Genomic DNA, 20,367 nt, shown 5'->3' with positions numbered 1-20,367 from the left:
CAATTTCCTGGTAAAGGCATGATTGTTAAAGGGATATGCATGGTAAAGATTACACTCCAGCCCCCCCGACCTGATCCCTAAAACCCGGCCTTGAGCCCTAATACTGCCCCCAGCCCTGAACACTGTCACTTCCCCCCTGAGCCCTAAAACTCGCCCCACGTCCTAAAAACTTCCCTGACCCAATCCCCCAGCCCTGAACCCTAAAACTTCCCCAGCCCTGACAAATGTCCCTCCCCTCCACCCCGGCCTGAGCCCTATATCTCAGCACCACGTCCTAAAACTACCCTGCACCTAGCCCCCTGCCCTGAGCCCTAAAAACTGATCCCCAACCCTGAAAACTACCCTGACCCACCGCCCTGAGCCCTAAAACCCAGCCCCTGCCCTAAAAACAACCCTGACCCCCTGAGCCCTAAAAACTACCCCTCACCTAAAAATAACCCCCACCACACGCCCATAACATGGCCCCAGACCACATCCGTAACTTCCTCTCCCAATCCTTCCTCTTCCTGTGCCCGCCCAGCTGCGCATCTTGACAGCACACAGCCTTAACCATGCATATGCGTGGTCAAGGCAAGAATGGTTCTGCTTGCGGAAAATCAGCCGTGTTGTAAAGGCCTTTTCCCGAGTGCGCCATATTCTTGTAAATACGGGGAGTCCCTGCTTTTTTTTAAATGACGCAGCATGGCGCTGCTAAGTTGCTTACAGTGTTGTGCTGCACCATTTCATTGTAAATATACCCCGGAGTGAGCCATGCTTGTGGTAGAAATTGTTTGGGAATACACTGAGCAACAGTAGCATGGAGTAAGCAAGACTTGTGGAGAATGTTGTCCTGTGGCAACACTTGAGCAAGTTATTCACATGCTCAAGAGGGGAGGCCTGCAATAAGATTCAAAACTGAATTCATTTTTTATTAAATCTTCCACATTTCTGGCAAAACCACTCAAAATCAATCTTTGAAAATAGTTCTTTCCAGTACGCGTTGTGAAGTATTTAAGGTATATTGATGTTTTAATGAGAACACATGAGTGAGTGTTCTAAAATGAAATAGCGTATTGTCCCACCATGAAAGTACAGCCATTATTTGCAGCACCCGTAACTGAAGTGCAATTTGCAATGAATATATTACATGTTCACACAGCAGCTGGTAGGAACAACGGGACCAGCGCTTTGCGCCTCTTCACAGTTCCATTCAGATTCCAGGGGTGTAACGAAACTTGAGGGGCCCTCCCTGTAAAGTACGTGCTCGGGGGCCCCCACGCTCCGCCGGACCCATTCAAGAGTTCTCAGCCACCACCCATCCACAGTGCCCCTGGTGTAAGGAAACTTGAGGGAGCCTCCCTGCAAGGTACGTTGAGGGGCCCCCTCCAGGCTCAATCAGAAGCTCTTTGGCCAGAGTGCTGTGCTGAGGGGGCACCCTGGAGGTTGGGGGCCCCCCGCACCGCCACTGCTTGAGGGGTCCCCCTGGAGTAGGGTGACCAGATCTTGAGAACCAAAAGCCGGGACGTTTTGCAAAAATAGAAGAAGGGCTACAATTTCACATCAACAGTGCTGGGCAAAATGGCAACTCTTATCAACATAGGAACACATATAAAGCACTAAGAAAATAAATCAAATGTAATTTCTAAAACCAGCATCATAACTGTCAATTAAATTGCTTACTTATAACAGCTGCTAACCAGCACTACTTTAGAACAACCAATAAGTGCCTCTCACTGGTTTCAGCCACCCCTCTAAAAACCGATACATGGGCCAAAATCTGCCAGGACAGCTGTTGAAAACCCGGGACTGTCCGGGCAAATCCAGGACGCCTGGTCACCATACCCTGGAGATAAGTCCCCCCAAACACACTGCAGTCCATTATTTTTGCAGACATCTGTTCTGAACTTGGGAACACCTGCTACTGTCACAGGGCCGTTGAACAGGGGCCCGACATGTTCATTGTCATTTCTGCTCTCCTGCCTACAGTTAATACTACTCACTGTCACCGAAAGGGAGAGAGTCATTTTTTTTAAGTTCAAAAAGACTTTATTAGTGAAGAATGCAAGGTATCAATTAACAATACATGAAAAATTCAAAAATTGAAGGGGGACGGAGGGGGAAAACAAAAGTAGTCTGGAAAAGTAATACAATAAATTCAAAAACATGAGCAAATCATGGATGGTGGATACAACAAAAGCAATACAATAGTTATACATGTAATCGGGCAGAAATATATAAATAACATACGATAATGAAGAAAAAAAGGAAATGCAAAGGGTATTCAAGGTGGCTTGAAAACTTCTTGTTGGGTTGGCTAAGGGCGAGATGAGCGAAGAGCACATTTATCTAAATACAATGTAACAGGAAGCCATAATTCTGCACGTTTCGTAGCCATACAAATGAGGAAAACAAAAGCAGAGTCCAACCTATGATTGTGGCAAACATTATACCACCATGCTTTGAAGGAGATGTTGGAGGAAGCTTTCCAATTAATAGTAATTTGTTGGAATGCGACAGCCAACAATAAGTCAACAATACGGACATCAAGATCAACACCTTCCCAACAAGGGGAAAGGATTCCCAGGAAAATATGAGCGGGGGAAAAGGTGATGTGTGTGCTGAAAATTACATTAATTTGAGCCCAAACCTGTATCCAAAAATCGTGCACTGGCTTGCAAAGAAACAACATATGGAAAAGGGTAGCATTCGATGAGGAACAGGACCAACAGACTTCTGGAGTAGTGGAAAACCTCTTATTAAGGGTGAGGGGAGTGAGAAGTAGCCTGTTGTAAATGAAGAATAAAGACTGTGTGAGGGACGCCGCTCTAGATGACTTACGAATCTTAGTCCATAACTTGTCCCATGTGGATACAGGCCAAGAAGTGTCGAGGTCATGCTCCCACTGCTCCTCTACCTTGGACTTGGCCCGAACAGACTCTTGAGTGTGAAGGTATTTGTACACAGAGGAGGCTTTGGGAGTAGCGCGCAGGAGTGAATGAAGTCGTGTAGTAGGAGAGGGAGAAGAAGAGGAAGGTGTCTGTGCCTGCATGAACTGGGCAAATGTAGACATCACTGCTTCCTTAAGTAAGAGATACTTAGGAGCAAGAGATGGAGGTAAGTCGAAAGAGGAACAAAGAGTCGAGAATGGCAAAAAGGTGGAGCCTGAAAATAATTGTGAAATCCAAACGAACCCTTTAGGCCTCCAGGACCTCCAAAAAAAGGGTTTGTGGTGAATTAGGAGATGATTGTTGTGCCAAATGGTAGACAAAAGAAAGTGAGCAATAGTGACGGGGGAGGGGGTTTAGAGGAAAGGAGGAGTTTAGTGGTATATTTACGAATGGGAGTGGAGAGAGAAGGTGGCTTGCGGGAAAAAGAGAGATATTCAGCAGAAGAGAAGGGAGACAGGAAAAGGCGTTCAACCTTAGCCCATAAGGGACAAGGAGAGGCGGGATCCAGCTACCAAAAAGAAGCTTGACTGAGCAAAAAGGCTTTCTGGTAAGCTGGAAAGTCGGGAAAGTTAACTCCGCCTTCAGAAGCAGGGCGAATAAGTCTAGCCAGGGACATTTTGTTATTCCACAAGAAGGAAGACAAGATTGTTTTAATTTTTTTAAAGAATCTCGAGGAGATAGGCACAGGAATGTTAGAAATTGTATAAAGAATTACAGGAGACAGCATCATTTTAATGGTGTCAAGGCGACCCCACCAAGATAAATAGAGAGGGTGCCACCTAGTTGCTAGATCTGAAACTTTTTGAATACATTTGTTAAGGCAAAGGGAGACAGTATCAGAGATGGAAGGGGTTATGTGCAGCCCTAAATACTTAACATGCGAAGGACTCCAGGCAAAATCGGAAGCACTGAAGTCAGATTTGAAAGTAAATTTTGTGAGGGGAAGGATCTCACATTTATTATTGTTAAGTTTATACCCGGAAATTAGAGAATAACTCCGTACTTCCTCCAAGAAAGCAGGAATAGAAACCGTGGGATTAGAAAGAAAGAGTAAAATATCATATGCGTATGCAGCAAGTTTAATGTGAGAGGTCGCTGTTTGAAATCCATGAATGGCAGAGTTTTGGCGGAGTTTGGACAAAAAGGGTTCCAACGCTAAATTAAAAAGAAAAGGGGAAAGTGGGCATCCCTGACGAACCCCCCTACCTAAATTAAAGAAGGGGGAAACCTGACCATTAGCACAGACCGCCGCTCGTGGGTTGGAATATAAGAGAGAAACCAAGGAAATGAATTTTGGACCAAAGCCAAACCATCCTAAAGTGTGGAAAAGATAGGGCCACTCAACCCTATCAAACGCCTTCTCGGCATCTAGGGCGATCGCTGCTAGAGGGTGTTGTAAACGGAAAGACTTGGATAAATATTAAACAATAGTCTGGTATTGTCGGTTATATAACGACCTTTAACTAAACCAGACTGTTCCTCACCAAGGAGATCTGGGAGTAAGAGGTCAAGTCGAGCAGCCAAAGACTTGGCAAAAATCTTGTAATCAATATTCACCAAGGATATGGGTCTGTAATTCTTACAGTATTTGGCGTCTTTACCTTCTTTGGGTATCAGGCAAATGTGGGCATTAGAAAAGGACCCGGACGAATTCCCAAGCGCAGAAAATGAGCCTAAGAGAGAATGTAGTTTTGGGATGAGTAACTTGGAGAAATGGAGGTAAAATTCCACAGTAAAGCCATCCGGTCCAGGGGCTTTGTTCAATTTGAGGTGTTGAAGGGCAGTAAGCAGTTCCTTTTGAGAAATGTCAGATTCTAAGTGAGCCAAATCGAGGGGAAAGTGGTCTGGTTTTTGGATGGTGGAGAAAAAGTGCGTAAGAGATTGAAGAGAAGGTTGGGTCTCGGAGGAGTACAAGGTCTTGTAGAAAAGGGAAAACTCAGTGAGAATGTCAGCGTCTTTGTAGTGGAGAACAGAATTAACATCATAGATGGACTCGATGTTCAGCTTATTGTGCTTAACTTTAAGATAGTTGGCAAGAAATTTACCAGCTTTATTTCTTCCTTCCATAGGACTTGGTGCTGGATTTTAACAAATACAGAGAGGCATCTTCTGTTGACTTTTGATTAAACTTCATTTTAGTGGCCACAAGAGCAGTCAAACTGTCCTGCGAATGCGAGGTAAAATAGGCATGCTCCAGTCTCTTAATGTCACTAAGGAGATTCCCAGTAAATGTGCGAGCAGTTTTACGTTTCTTTGCCACAAAAGTGATAATGAAATCTCATACTGCAGCCTTAAATGCGTCCCAAATAGTGTGAGCAGAGAGAGAGGGAGTATCATTACATTTGAAAAATTCATCTGAGAAAGCCAAAAAGAAGGAGTAAACTTAGGGTCTAAGAGGAGACTGTTGTTAAAGCGCCACCTCTTAGGGCCAACAGATTTAGGGAGTACATCTATGCCAATCAAAACCGGAGCATGATCCGAGAGTAAAATCGGACCAATTTCAGCTGTATTTAGGGTTTGAGCAATATGATGAGAGACAAAACCATAGTCAATGCGCGACTGGGAACGATGTAAAGGAGAGTAAAAAGTGAACTCCTTTAATGTCGTGTTGCAAAGACGCCATGCATCAATAAGCTTATGTTGAGAAATGGTCTGGGTAAAGAGTTTGTGGGATTTGTTGGGGATGTAATGGGCAGTGGAATTCCTGTCAACAAAGGGGTCAAAAGGGTGATTGCAATCACATGCAAAGATAAAGTTATCGTCCATGAAACGTGTAATATGCTGGGATAACTCCGCCCAAAACAGAGGCTCGCCTCCAGTTGGAGCATATACATTGAGAAAAGAGACTGGAACACCCCTAAGGGATAACTTGACAAATGCCCATCTACCATTAGCATCCGATTCTTGAGAAATAAGCGTGAGGGGAAGGGATTTACGACAAAGAATTGTGACACCATTATGTTTTTCATCACCCTGTGAATAAAAGACCTCACCTACCCATCCTCTTTTAAGTTTTGCAGATTCAGTGTCAGAGAGGTGAGTTTCCTGCAAAAAAGCAACATCAACATTCAACTTGGCTAAGTGAGATAAAATACGCTGACGTTTGATTGGAGAATTAATACCCTTAACATTCCATGAAATTACATTGAGGGACATAGCATACAGATTAAAACATGGTTAACAACGTAACTAAGTTGGAAGGAAAAGCCCATGAAAAGGTAGTAGAAATACAGGAGAGAAACGCTCAACAAAATTAAAAGAGAGAAAATTAAAAAGAGAGAAAAAAGGCAGTAAGGTAAAAAAACAGTGGCAACAATAAGAGTAAAACGGATAAAAACAAGGATTGAAACTGAGAACAAATAAGGGAAAAGGACAATAGGAAGAGAGATGCAAAACAACACGAGGCATGGAAGGGAAAACAAGGAAGGAAACAAAAAGGGAACATACCTACAAAAGGAGAGAATGAGAAGGAACGGAGGGGGGATGAAGCCACACGGGTGAGGGGACACATCCGAGGTCGGCTAGGCAGGGAGCCAGGGAGACATCAGCAGACAAGGAAGGGTTCCTGTGGGAGTAAAAAGGAGAAACAGGGAGTTAGGATAAAAAGGGAAGTCAGACCGGTAACGCGAACAACCATGAGTATCATCACTGCGCAACAGGTAATAATGAAAACCACGAAATTGAATCATCTTGACAAACAAAGAAGAGAATAACAAAAAGAAAGAGACAAATTGCAGCAACCGTATTGGAAAACCTCTGAGAAAGTAATGCAATAACAGTAAGAAAAGCAGCAGAACCACTATTCAGCCAGGGGCGGATGATGAAGAACCAGAGGAATCCATGGCAGAAGTCTTATGTGCATTGATGAAACTTCGTAGGTGCACTGGATCTTCATACGTGGTAGTGTTGTTGTTGTAGGTGACCTTGAACAAACAGGGATGATACAGACCATATCTCGCTCCCATCGCACGAAGGTCTTCCCTCAAAGCCAAAAAAGCCTTTCGTCGAGTAGCAGTAGCCTTTGCGTAATCCTGGGCAAAAATCAGGGGAGAGCCAGACCACGCTAATTTTGGAATAGATTTGGCAGCTGACAATACTTTCAGGAGGTCAATGTACTTCAGAAAATAGAGAATGACACCTCTAGGCCTCTGTGAGGGGGACGCTGAAGTAGATGGACGCCCCAATCGATGTGACCGTTGGATGTTGAGAATTGTGCCCTCCGGTAAATGTAACAGCTTGGGAAGGAACGATTTAAAGAAAGTGATGGAGTCCGACCCCTCAAGGCCCTCTGCCAGACCATAAATGCGGAGGTTGTTCCGCCTGTTCCTATTTTCTAACTCCTCTACCTGTCGTTGAAGAACAGACATCTGATAGTTCAGGTGAGGAACTGTAGAGCAAGTTTCTTGAAGGGACACAACAGAGTGTTCAACAGAAACCACCCTAGCTTCCATTTGAGACCAAGTGTCCGAAAGATTTTGAAGTTTGACATTGGTTTCTTCCATGAAAGGGCGAAGAGATCTAATTTCCTCAAGAAAAGGGCTGAATGACCTGATTTCATCTAATAGTAACTCCATAGAGATGGGCGAAGGCTGCGTAAGGGACAGGGGAGGGTCCTTCTTTAGTCTCTTAATGTTGGTTTTCCGCGGTGGAGGCTGAGAGGGGTCCATTGTAGTTTCAGATCCAGATGAGGTAAGAGAGTCTTCTATCTTAGAAAGTGCAGAAAAAACTTTAGAGTTCTTAATGACGGCCGGCTTAGTAGAACGGGGTGGATATACCATGGATTTAAGCCTTCCCATAGGGCAAGGACTGAAGTATGACAGTTAAGTAGTACACGCAAAATGCACAAAAAATGCACAAAAAAAGCGGGCAAAACACTTAACTGGTTGCGACAGAGGAGAAGAAAGCCAAGCAAGTGCAGCGTTGAAGTAAAGTCCCCAAGCACATAGCAAATAGGGCAGCTCGTTGTAGGTAGAGTTATCCCGTCAGAGGAGAGATGAGGCAATATGTGTCACAGTAACCGCCAAACAGAATCGTTGCAAAGCATGAGAAAACAAAGTCACAATGAAATTGCAGATATCGGCAAGTCCATAAGAGGAGAGCTGCCAAAGAGCTTCAGAGGCAACCAGGAATGAGCACAAAGGAGTTAGTTAAGTCGGACAAAATGGAATGCACAGTCACAATGAAGCAGCAAGTAATCTGCTGCAACCATAGGGCAGGAGCGGAGATATAATGCCATAAAACAACATGAAAGTCCTGCCTCGTGGAGCAGTAGAAAGGCCATGTAGGAAGGAAGCTGCAATATATAGAGAGTCTCTGACGCAGTTATGAGGGGGAACGAGCTCTATGAGGCACAAAATGGCGGCCGCGCTGAAAACAAACTCACCACAGTAGCCAGGTAGCAGGATAATTCAGCCATAGGTCAAAGAAAGAGCTTCTGCGTCCCATAAAGTCATTTGGTAACACTCCAGCGATCCAAGGACTCTGGGCGTCAGTGTGACGAGAAGAATGCGCATTCAGCAGCAGCACCTAAAATGGTGGCCGCGCCGCCGGGGATTCGCTCCCTGCTCATAAAGGCTAAATACCGTTCCAAAATTGCGAAATGAGGGACGTTATTCAGCTCGGAAGCATCAGGGCTCGTTTCGGTGCATGAATTTCACTGCCCAGCAGGAAAAGACGGTACGGGGTTAGAGTGTCTCCCGTATCCACACAGAGCCTCACTCAGGCGCCTCCATCACCAACGGGCGCCAAGCCACGCCCACCGAGAGAGTAATTTTTCACGCCGCTCAAATTAAGAAGTAAGCGGCTGCGTAATGTTCTTTGACTGTGGTGTAACGAGTGCTCTGACGTGCGCGCTACCTGAGCGACTCTGTGCGCTGGGCAGGGCCGGACTGGGAAACAAAACCAGCCCCGGCAAAGTGCTCGGCCGGTCCCCACCTCCCCACTCGGGGGGGTTGGGAGTGCCGCCGAGCTCTTTGATGGGGCCGGTTTTTGGCTGATTTTGGTACAGGGCCCATTTTGCAGCTATGCTGCAAAAACGGCCCTGTAACAAAAATGGCCCCCAGGGGCCCAAAACCGGCCCCCACCCGTGCGGCGCACCGGGGGATAGCCCGGTGCCCGCTATGGCCAGTCAGGGCCTGGCGCTGGGCAAGGGTGGGGTGCATGCGTGCACCCTACAGGGAGCATAGGAGGTCAGTGCTACAAACACCCCCTAGCTAGAGCAGCCGAGATCCGCAGCCCCCATCAGGCGCATCCGGAAACCACGAGTCTCGAATTGTGTGAAAAAAGCTGCTTTAATGAGAAGTGCAAAGTCAGGTAAACAATCCCTTGGCATCTGCAATACAGATTAGACAAATCCTGACACTCCACTGAATTCCATCAAAAATGTTCTCAATATCGTAACGTCTGTTTGAACACCTACAGTCAAACATAATCTGTGATAGGGAAGCTTGCCCTTCCCAGCCACCTGCATTGAAGAAAGAGGACCAGCGTTCAAGAAATCATCCAAGTACAGTATCATGCAAACCACACCAGTAACAAATGAAAACAAACTCTAAAGAAATCTACTAAAAGGCCCAAATAAGGCACACGAAATAAAACAACTCATCTGCAATACTTCGTCAAAGAAAAAATGACCTCCAAATTTTATGCCCAAGAACTCAAAATACAGAGGGAGAAAGGCGGACTTTATATTGCACTTTGATATCAATGCCCCTGGGCAAAACCTCTTAACCAACTTAATAGTATTAACCACCGTGGCATTAACCACCGTGGCATAATGGACCGTGCTCAAAAATCTCAGGTATAGCATTATTTATGTACTGCCCCTCAGGCCAAGATAAAGGCTGTATTAGCCTGAATTCTTCTTGGTCGTTTTCGGTCACCACACCAAGTGGGTCAACTTATCAGGCGATTCAAAGGCCAGAACTCAGATAGTTTCTCAATCCTTCTCTCCTTTGCCTCTTTCATGAACTTTGACCACACCAAATCTTCATGATCCAACACTGTCTGAAAATTCTCTTCTGATTTTATTCTGGGCCTGCCATAACCCCGTCTAAATCCAAATGCAAAACCTTGTAATCAAAACAAAAGTGTCATCTGTTTCCCCCCACACAAGAAAATTCCAAGTTCTTCAATGCCCAACTTTAACTGATGTAAGAGCCTTGTCCTGAAGTGCTCTGGGACTCCCTTCTATGAATCACGTCTATGACCTCTGTCATTCTGGTTATGCCAATTTCCCACCTGACCTCCCTGGAATCCTGTGGTACCTCCTGACAGCAGATTGCACTGCATGACTGTATGTTTGTTGCTGCTATTTGTGCCTGAAACTCTATGTTGCATATCCACTTATTATAAGCCAAACGCTCACCTGTATGTCTGTTTTGACCTCTTCCCGTTTCCCCAAAACCTCCCCAGATGGGACGCTCTTGGAAGGGCTTCCAGATTAAAGGCCACCCAATGGTCATATATGTTGTGGGGACCGGCCATGATGGCTCAATTTCTGCAGATAAAGTTTATCATCAAGCTGCCCCATAGTCCTTCTGCAAATGTGCCTGAACTCCATACCACATCGAACCCATGCACACCCTTCGAATGTCAGCTGGGCTTTCCTCACTACATCAATATATTTAAACAAGGCCGCACACTGCTCTGGACATTTTTTACAGTAGACAGTGACATAAATAGGAAAAGCAGCCGTCCAATTTTCTATAGTACCAGGACTCTGGGGCTCCTGAAAAGCCAACATTCCTCCCCGACATGGGGCCTTCCTTTGCCCTAACGTCCCCATGTCGGGGTTTAAATGCTTCTATGTATTCCTTATGACGTGTTGTCACAACCCACTCCAATTGAATGCGCAGGAACACCTAAGAGACTTTTCCTCATCTGCACTCTTATATCCTTAAAAGGCATCAAGGTCAGTGCTTGAAATGGAAAAGCAGAAGTGCAGGTACTCTGTACCAAAGTACCTGCTTGTTTACGAGAATTGCTAGTACTCCCCAATTAAAAGTATTACATTTCTCTTGAGAAGTGCCGGTACTCTCCCTCGCAAAATAAAAAAGTGCTGGTACTCCGTACCGGACAGTACCGGCCCATTTAAAACACTGATCAAGGCCAGGGGCTGCACAGAACTTGCAGTCCTGAAACCATATGAGAATCTTGCAACTTTGCCGCAGCTCGTCTGTACATTTCAGTGGCGTAGCTAGACCTACTGCCACCGGGGCGGCCCCTGTTTGCCGCCGGGTGCAGGTAAGAGCGGGGGGGAGAGGGTGGAGTTTGACGGACGACTTGTTCCGGTGGGGGGCGGCATGTTCTCAGGAGCGGGGGATGGTGGTAGTTGGCAGACGGGACTTGCTCACCACTGCCGCCCCCAAAAACAGTGCTGCCTGGGGCGGACCGCCCACCACACCCCCATCCAGCTATGCTACTGGTTGTTTGGCCAGGGCACTGTCCTCTGAAAATCCCCAATTCCCCCTTTCTTTTTATCCAGTCTGCACCTGTGATGTAAATCACAAGGAGCACCCCACCATTCCCTTTCTCTCTCGCCGTTCCCCTCACATATCTCTCCTTCCTCCAATGCCTCCTCATCATACTACAACAATGTGTCCTCCATATTCAAACACCACAGCTCATTCATCAAGCTGCCACGTGTATTTGGAGCCTCCCCGTCACCCGCACCATTTTTAACATGGCTTTTCTGTCTTTGTTTACTTTAATTATCAGTCAGGGACCATTGAAGCAGCTCCAGAGAACATTTTAAAGTACTTTCTTCGTAACATATGTACAGTTAAGGGTGAAAATACAGACTTATGGTGATTTTGATCATTTTGTACCGGCTGGGACATTAAAATAGCAGCCTTGGCAGTAAAATAACAGCCAGTTGGCAACCCTAACCCCAGTCTAACTAAGCCACACATCAGCCTCCTTAAGTAGCGGGCCACACTCACAGACCTCTGGTCCATGACACAAGGCTTGTCCAGCAAAAGGGAGGATGCCCACAGACAGCAGTAGGCAGCATGCTTCCACAGTCCACTCACCACACTTCAGGTTCTGCAATGGGGTCTTCACTGCACAGCTTCTATATTTTAGGCAGTACTCAGTACACCAGGCAGACTGTGGCCACCATCATGTCAGCAGGGCTGTCAGGATGTCCTATGTTCAACTCTCACATTCTATGCGGTGCAGGAAAAAAACCATACCAGGCGAATGTAGTCCTATAGTTTCTCTTTTGAGGATGCCAATATTTCCAGGCACACACAATTCAGGAAGGTAGATTATGAAAGATTTTAATCAGGCCAGTGGCAAGCCCAGCAAGTGCACTTCCTACACCTTCCGGCTCCAGGGCTGGCTCCTTATTCAGGCCATACTTGACACAAAAGAGGCGATGCGGCATAACGGGTAGAGCGGTTGACCTCAGAGCTGGGGTTCCGGGTACAAGTATCGGCAGGGACGCTCAATATCCTGTGATTCTGGGCAAGTCACTTAACTTCCCCGTGCCTAACAAAAATGAATGTGTCCGTCTGTAACGCAACTGATGCTCATGTAAAGCGCTCTGATTGATATCTTCGGGTCCAGTTCACGCTATATAAAACTTCCCAAAAAAAACCTACCCATGAAAATACAATTGACTCTGTTGCCCCAAAGGTAAATCTGTTGTATACAGATCACAAGAAATAAGCAGACAGAGTGCCAGAAAATGAATCACTCCTGCCATCACTAAGTTCCACTGAGCAAGACCCGAAGAAGCAAATAAAAGAGTTGAAGGTGGTGGTGAAACATCTTTATCACATAGCCATGAAGCGGAAGGGTGCTCCTAGTGCAACAACATATGTTTGGTGGGTGTCCCTGAAAATGCAGGAATGTTGCAGGATGAACTTTTCATGGAACAATGTTTGAAAGGTAGTATCTTTGGAGGTGCAACATCACAGTGCTTGGTGGTGGAAAGTGCGCATAGGGTACTGGGACGTGTGGCGGCCCCTGGGCACATCCAATATCTATGGTGGCTATGCTCTTAAATTTTCAAGATATTGTACACATTCTGCAAGTTGCACAGGAACACGGCCCTTGTACCATGGATTATAACAAGATACATATTTTTCAGACTATACAGCCCAATTGCAATGTCAGAGACGTACTTCTGTGGAAATTAAGCAACGGCTATGCAAAATTGGAATTCAATACTCTCTGCTGTACCCAGCAAAACTACAGGTCAGTGTGGATGGAGAGTCACATTTTTTTTCTCCATCAGAAGATGCATGGAATTGGATGGAGGTGGATGAGTTGTCAAGAGCTGCAGGTCCGGGTAATCCATGACAAAGGTATAAATCCGAACACACATATAGAAAGAGAAGGGAGGAGCATCAAGGGCGACCAACACAAGAGAAAGATGCAAAAGAAAGGATATGATTGGCAGCATTGTTCGCAACTACAGAGATCGCTGGGGCATAGCACTAGAGTCAGAGCATGAGCACACAGGCAAAGAAAGAGACTCAGAGGGGAATTATTTATTAAAATTGATGGAGAGGGATCCTTTAGTAACCTTTAAGACTTTAAGTCATTTTGCATTATAATGTAGAACGTACGGGGACAATTAATACCAGAATATTGAAAGCTGCTCTACATCGCCTTACGGGAGATTATAGGTAAAAAAAAAGAGCAACGCACAATTTAAGGGGGAATGTCGTAAGCATGAAATAAGAAATGCCCGGAAAGGGATAGATGTGCTAATGAGGGCTCAACGTAGCAGTGTAGTTGTCTATGGATGCCTCTTTCATTGGGACATACCTAACCTGATCAGCTACGTCTAGGGCCAAAAGTGTATCCCTCCCAACAATGGCCAACTGCTTCCGCAGGCTACTCTCCCGGGCCTCTTCTGGGACCCTGTGCATATGCAGGGCCACCTCATATGCTGCAAACCATTTATTAGTGTCATCCCCCACCACATAACTAAGCACCAGGGCCCTTCAGGATCTCAATTCTATCTTGCACTGGCTCCTCAAACGGGCCAACAGGGCCCTCTTTTTTTCTAAGGCCAAGGTTATCCTTATCTCCTCGGTAGCCAAGACTAGATTTAACTCCTATGGGGCAGGAGTCGCCAGCTGAAATTTTCAAGGCCCTCAACACCTGAGTGTCCTTCAACTTTTATGGATAAAAGCTGTAAGAGGACACACTGCTACCTGCGCTGGGAAATGTAGATGATGCGGCTCCTTGGCGGAACACTCCCCTGGCATTGGGGCTTCATCAATAGCCTCCTCTTTTCTGCTTCTACTTCATCCTCATTACCCTCTGAGGTGCACTGTGGCTGACAGATGGCTTTCCAGGCCCTGAGGGCAATGTGGTAATCTTCCTTCTTAGAATGCTTGCTCAGTTTTGGTCCGTGTTGCTTGCAGTGCTCCTCAGCCTTGCCATGCTAATGCTCTCCACGTTAGCCAGATCCACCTCCCTGTTCCCAAAGACTTAGTGGAAATATTATGTGCAGGAATTATATTTAGAAAAAAATAAAACATTACCTAATCAGAAGCAAAAGACAAGAAATCAAACATTGCCTTCAATTCAGTAAAGTGTTTTGTTTTAACTTAAGTCATTGCGTGGTACTAGAAAACATATGCCTCCTGGATCTCACCGCTGAACAGCAATGTAAAAAAGTAGATTTTTGGGGGTGGGGGACTGCCCACTTCAAGGAATAATCCCAACTCTTGTCAGGTTGAACCCTTAAAGTAATTAAATTAGCTCAACCCACCCCACCCCCACACACACACACACCGGGAAATGACACAGAGCAGACACACATAACTTGGGGCAATGTGTAAAGTAGTTATGCAGTATCAAAACAGTAATCAACTCAAAACACCAATCAATAAAAATCACAAACCCAACTAGAAAATAGAGTGAAACTTAATTAGTAAAATGACACCAAAACAACTAAAATCTAATAGGGGGAAATGGAGAAATGAATTTTTGAAGCTTTAAGTGACAAAAGAACTAAAAAGCACCAAGCACCAATGGTAGCCAATGATCGCATTATATCTGAACGTAGGCAGGGTTTAAGGCTGACCGCAATGGCGCCCAGTCAGGTTTGGTTGGTCAGAGATTTTACAATGGGACTTAGTAATTTGTTCTGGAAGTCGAAATCCTTCAGTGGGGCAAGGCATAAGGCTGTATCAGGGGAAGACATCATGAAGTTGGATAGTACTTGAGTGAGGTACTGCTGAAATCATTGGTTTTGGTGGGAAAAGCTCAGAGCGTCCAAGGGAAGTCTTCTCACTAATTGGATAATTTTGGTGCCTTCTCCAGGTCTAGATTTTTACTTCCAGACTTAGGTCATTATTTAAATCTTGGCGGACAGGGTTAACTCCATCAGGACAACAGAGTAAATTAATAGCTTACTAGATGGACTATGTAAACTAGATTACTAGCTGGTCTATGTAAACTATCTAGAAGGCATCAGATCACCACAGCTAGCTTTGTTGATGGAGGAGATCAGCCTTTGGGCTGAAGCGTACCTGATGTCTCTGAAAGCAATTTATTTTCTAGGGAGTGAAGATGGCCTTGGTGACCTCCCAAGTTGGTCTTTTCCGTCTTCGGTCGCCCTGCGTCTTTCTCTTTAAACTTTTTGGGAGAATATTGATCAGTTTGGTCCTCCATGGCTGGACCTATTTACGTCTCCCACATATGCACTTCTGCACTCTTCTTCCTTGTCAGGAGGCCTGGAGGGTGGATGCAATGAGTTGTCTTTAGCCCCAGGGCCTTCTATATGCCTTTCTCCCCCTTCTCCTTGATCAGCAAGGTTTTGGCAAAGATTCAGAGGCAGAAGGTAGATGTCATGTTATTAGTTCCACCTTAGAGATGGTAGCCATAGTTTCCCTTTCCGATCCATCTGGCCGTACAGCCTCCCTGGATCTTCCTGCGCGCTCATTCTTCTCTCCAGTTCCCATCTCTTCCTGAGACTTTGCTGCCTCATTTGGCTCTGGGATCTGGAAATTGAAAGGAGGAGGCTGGAGCTATTAAGGAAATCTAGCACAATTAAGGTGTATGAGCGTAATTGAGGTACCTTTGCTAAATGGTGCTCTTCCAGGAATCTTCTTCCAGCTGCATTTCAAAGTGGGTCCATTCTAAAGTTTCTTAGAGACAGAGTTCCTTTAGGCTTATCAGCTTCAAACCTGCAGAGTCAGTGGGCTGCAATGAAAGCCATTTTTTAGCCCTTCAATATTGCAATTTGATCCCCCTGCTTCTAGGTTGTTGCGTAGTTTCCAGTTGAGAAGACCGGTGGTTCATGCTCGTGTTCCCTCTCAATTTGTCCTTCCTCCACGGTGCTCCTTTTGGACCTCTTTCTTTGCTTCCTTTCAAACTTCTCACCTGGAAAGTATTTCTCCTTATGGCTATTTCCTTAGGCCAAAGGTTGGGGAGATTGGAACTCTTTTGTGTCACAAACCCTTTCTGAAAATCTTTCCGCATAAGGTGGTCCTTCAACCAGAACGCTTTTTTCTTCCTGGGGTTTCTTCCGCTTTTCATGTGACTCAGGACCTTATTCTTCCCTCTTTCTATCCCTGTCCTACTTCTGAGCAGGAAGCTCTCTGGCATTCCGTAGATTTGGTCAGGGCTGTGACTATCAATTTTAAAAGGGTGGCTTCAATTCAAAAGTCGGATTTTCTGTTAATTTCTTTTGGTTTGGGCAATCTAGGTCAGCCTCCTATGGTTCCCGCCCAGAGTAGGCAGGTAAAGACTGTAATTTCTTGGCCTACCAGCACACAGGTATCAGTCTTCTCGTGACCATTCAAGTTCGTTCTACGAGGGAAGTTGCTTCCTCTTGGGCCCTTTTCAAGGGGGCCTCTTTAAAGGACATATGTGCAGTTGCAACATGGTCCAGTCCCCATACCTTTATTTCTCACTAGCAGCCCGTCCTGATGTTGTCCGGGTATGAAATAGAATGTGTGTAATGTGTGTATTTGGCAAGGGCAATTTATTTTAAAATCTCGCGGTAGACAAAATTTTTTGTTTCATTAGAATAGGGACGGAGAAGACCCAGCTGCAGCCCTGGTTGATGTTAGCAGGCGCGTGTAATTGGTGTAGTGATCCGCCGCCTGAGCCCGGCTACAGCCCTGGTTGATGTTAGCAGGCGCGGGTAAATCCGTTTAATGAGAGAGTTGAGTGACAGCGAGTAGGAGAGGCTGCAGTAATTTTCCCCGCAGACATGCTCATTTGCGTGTTCCCCCGCTTGAGGCCCAGATGTAGGCCTGTTTGATGTTAGCAGGCGCGGGTTCCCCCGCTTGAGGCCCAGCTGCAGCCCTGGTTGATGTTATCAGGCGCGTGTAATTAGTGTACTGATCCGCCGCCTGAGCCCGGCTAGAGCCCTGGTTGATGGTAGCAGGCGCGTGTAATTTCGTTGAATGAGTTCAGTAACAGCGCGCAGGAGAGGCTGCAGTAACGTTACTTACCAGGCCTCCAGGTGAACGCGTTTGTCACGTCCCCAGCATACGGCCACAGCAGACAATCTTCTGATTAATGTACGACCCACATGGCATGAAGGGTGGAATGTAGCACACGCCCCGCGTGCCCCTTGATGCGGTGCAATTGCGTTCACATGGCATGAAGGCCGGACACACGCCCCCCAGCGTTTCTCATGCCCACAGCGTGCCCCTTGATGCTGCGCGATACAAAAGGGGATGATGGACGGAGAATTTGAGCAAATCAAACACTCACCCCCAGTCAACTGATCTGGGTTTAATCCGTCACCATTCTTTAGCTCACTCAGCCACCCCAGTTCAAACATGGCCATATGCAAATCAGTCTGACCCTGTGCCTCACGGGAACAGTCCAGCCCGAACTGCCAGGCTTGGCAGTTCGGGCTGGACTGTTCCCATGAGGCACAGGGTCAGACTGATTTGCATATAGCCATGTCTGAACTGGGGTGGCAGAGTGGGCTAAAGAACGGTGATGGATCAAACCCAGATCTTTTGACTGGGTGTGATTGTTTGATTAGTTCAGATGCTCCATCCATCACCACTCCCTTTTGTACTGCTTTGGCTGCCATAAGTGTGGCAGGGTATGCTCAGACGTGAGTCCCTTGCTCACTTTGCCACTGGATTCAAGCAAGCCGGGCTGAAGATGGCTGGAATGCCAGAAACCGGTCCTCGGTAGCTTGTTTCCGGTCCAGGGAAGGCATGGCTTGGCAGTTCGGGCTGGACTGTTCCCATGAGGCACAGGGTCAGACTGATTTGCATATAGCCATGTCTGAACTGGGGTGGCAGAGTGGGCTAAAGAACGGTGATGGATCAAACCCAGATCTTTGGACTGGGTGTGAGTGTTTGATTGGTTCAGATGCTCCATCCATAACCACCCCCTTTTGTACCGCCTTGATGCTGCGCAGCAAAGTAATTGGCGCTTGTATGTACGACTCAGATGGCATGAAGGGCGGACACATGCCCCCAGCGTTTGTCACGCCCCCAGCACACACCCTCAGCCCACGATGTGATGGCCGTACCACACGCCCCCAGCGTTAGTCACGCCCCAGCCCACGCCCACAGCACAACGCAGACACGCCCACAAGGGACTACTTTGCTAGCACGGTTCTTTTACATTTTAAATGTATAGAGGAGTTGGCCTAACGGCTAAGGCGCTCGACCTCGGACCTGGGGATCTGGGTTCGAGTCTTGGTAACGACGCCAAACATCCTGTGATTTTGGGCAAATCCCTTAATCTCCCCATACCTAACAAAAATGAATGTGTGTCCTCATGTAACGTAACTGGTGCTTTGTAAAGCGCTCTGATACCTGATTCAGTTCGGGTCAAGTTTGCGCTATATAAAACTCTGCAAAAAAAAATAAATAATAATAATAAATATGCATAGCCTATGTCCTTCTGCTGCAACTGCCCTTTCCAACGCTGTATTGGGTGTTGTGAGTGGTGCTGTGGTTACTGAGATTATCCGCCTCAAAGGTTTGGGCTCTCTCTTTATAATATTAGTATAGATTAAAAGCTCTGCTTCTGGGTCTGCTGTATTGTTGGCAGTGAAATGATTGTAATTCATCTTTCTTGTGTTTTAATTTCAATAAATCACTCTGTGTTGCAGATTTTTGTCTCAGTCTTCAATTTCCTTCACTGGTTTTTGACTTTGGTACATGCTGAATTTCTGAGGATTTTGTGGAGGAAGACGGACCAGGTAGGTATTGGCTCGGTTACTTATCGGTAACCTCATTACTCTGAGTCATGGTCTTCATCGCCATAGTCCTGTTCTCTCTTCCTACCCTCCCTTCTGTGGTAAGTGGGTGGAAATAGATATTTTTTTTACTGTTTTGCATGTAAGTTTCCCAAATTACAAGCCCCACCTTTATGGTCAGCTGGGTTTCACTTCCTGTAAACCGAGTAGGGTGAGGTTAGTTTTTTTCTGATATGGGTGAAACACTGTGCGCGAGCTACAGAATAGCTCAATTTGTGAAGACTGTGATGAGTTAGTCTATGACTCGGAGTTATGAAGATTTCTGGTAAGTAACTGAGTCATTAAATAATGTGCCTTGAGAAGTATTACCACCACCCATATAAAATGCACTTTGGTATACCAATGTATGTGCCGGATCCTGATGTCCCTGTGAAGGTGGCAGAGACAAAAGCATCTGACCCATTTCTGCCCTTTGCGTTCTTACAGAATGGTCAAGAAACTAGAACTAAATTATCTAACATGAAGAATTCTGACTTGGCCACTGGTGAAGATAAGAGTCATAAAACGGTTGTCAGGTGGTTCCCCAAAGTGGAAGTTATAGTATATGATACAATTCCTGACAAACAAGTCTAGTCTTCAGGCCAGGCTACAGACCACTGCTTCCATTTCTTGGAGTGGAAGGCCCTCTAAAAGTATACTTGCAGCCATTGCCTGGTTAAAAAAAAAATCGGAAGGTGCTAATCAATCACATCAGCATTATGTGGCTGATTCTCTTCTGAAGAAATCCACTGATGCCATGGTGCCTCTGGATTAGATCAGTACGTCCTCTCGCTACTCTGCAGGAGCTATCCCAAGAAGAGTACAGCTGTGAAGTCCTATGTCCCCTGTGTCTTTAGCTTTACACCAAATACCAGTTTTCATGAATGTACCTAATGCTGCAATTTCAATAATCCCAACTATTGACACTACTGTTGCGTTTTACTATGAGCCACCAGCAGAGACATCACGTTAAATGACCCAGTTACAAGAAATTGTGCTATATAAGCATTATTCTGACACAGATTATAAAAGAGAAGAAATAATGAACCCTTCTCCAGTTAATCAGCGCTACAAATGGCTTCTTGCTTGCAGTTGGTTTAACAACAGATACCTTCTTCCACCATGGTTTTGTATTATCTGAATTGTTGCTGGAGTCTTTTTCATGTTAATGTGGATTATAAATTTATAATTAAGGCTCCCTGTTTTCCATTTTTACTGATTTTTACAGATAAATACAGACAGAAAAACATT

This window comes from Lissotriton helveticus, chromosome 6 (genome assembly GCF_964261635.1).
Source record: "Lissotriton helveticus chromosome 6, aLisHel1.1, whole genome shotgun sequence".
Lineage (NCBI taxonomy): Eukaryota > Metazoa > Chordata > Amphibia > Caudata > Salamandridae > Lissotriton > Lissotriton helveticus.
Note: the sequence above shows the minus strand (reverse complement) of the source record.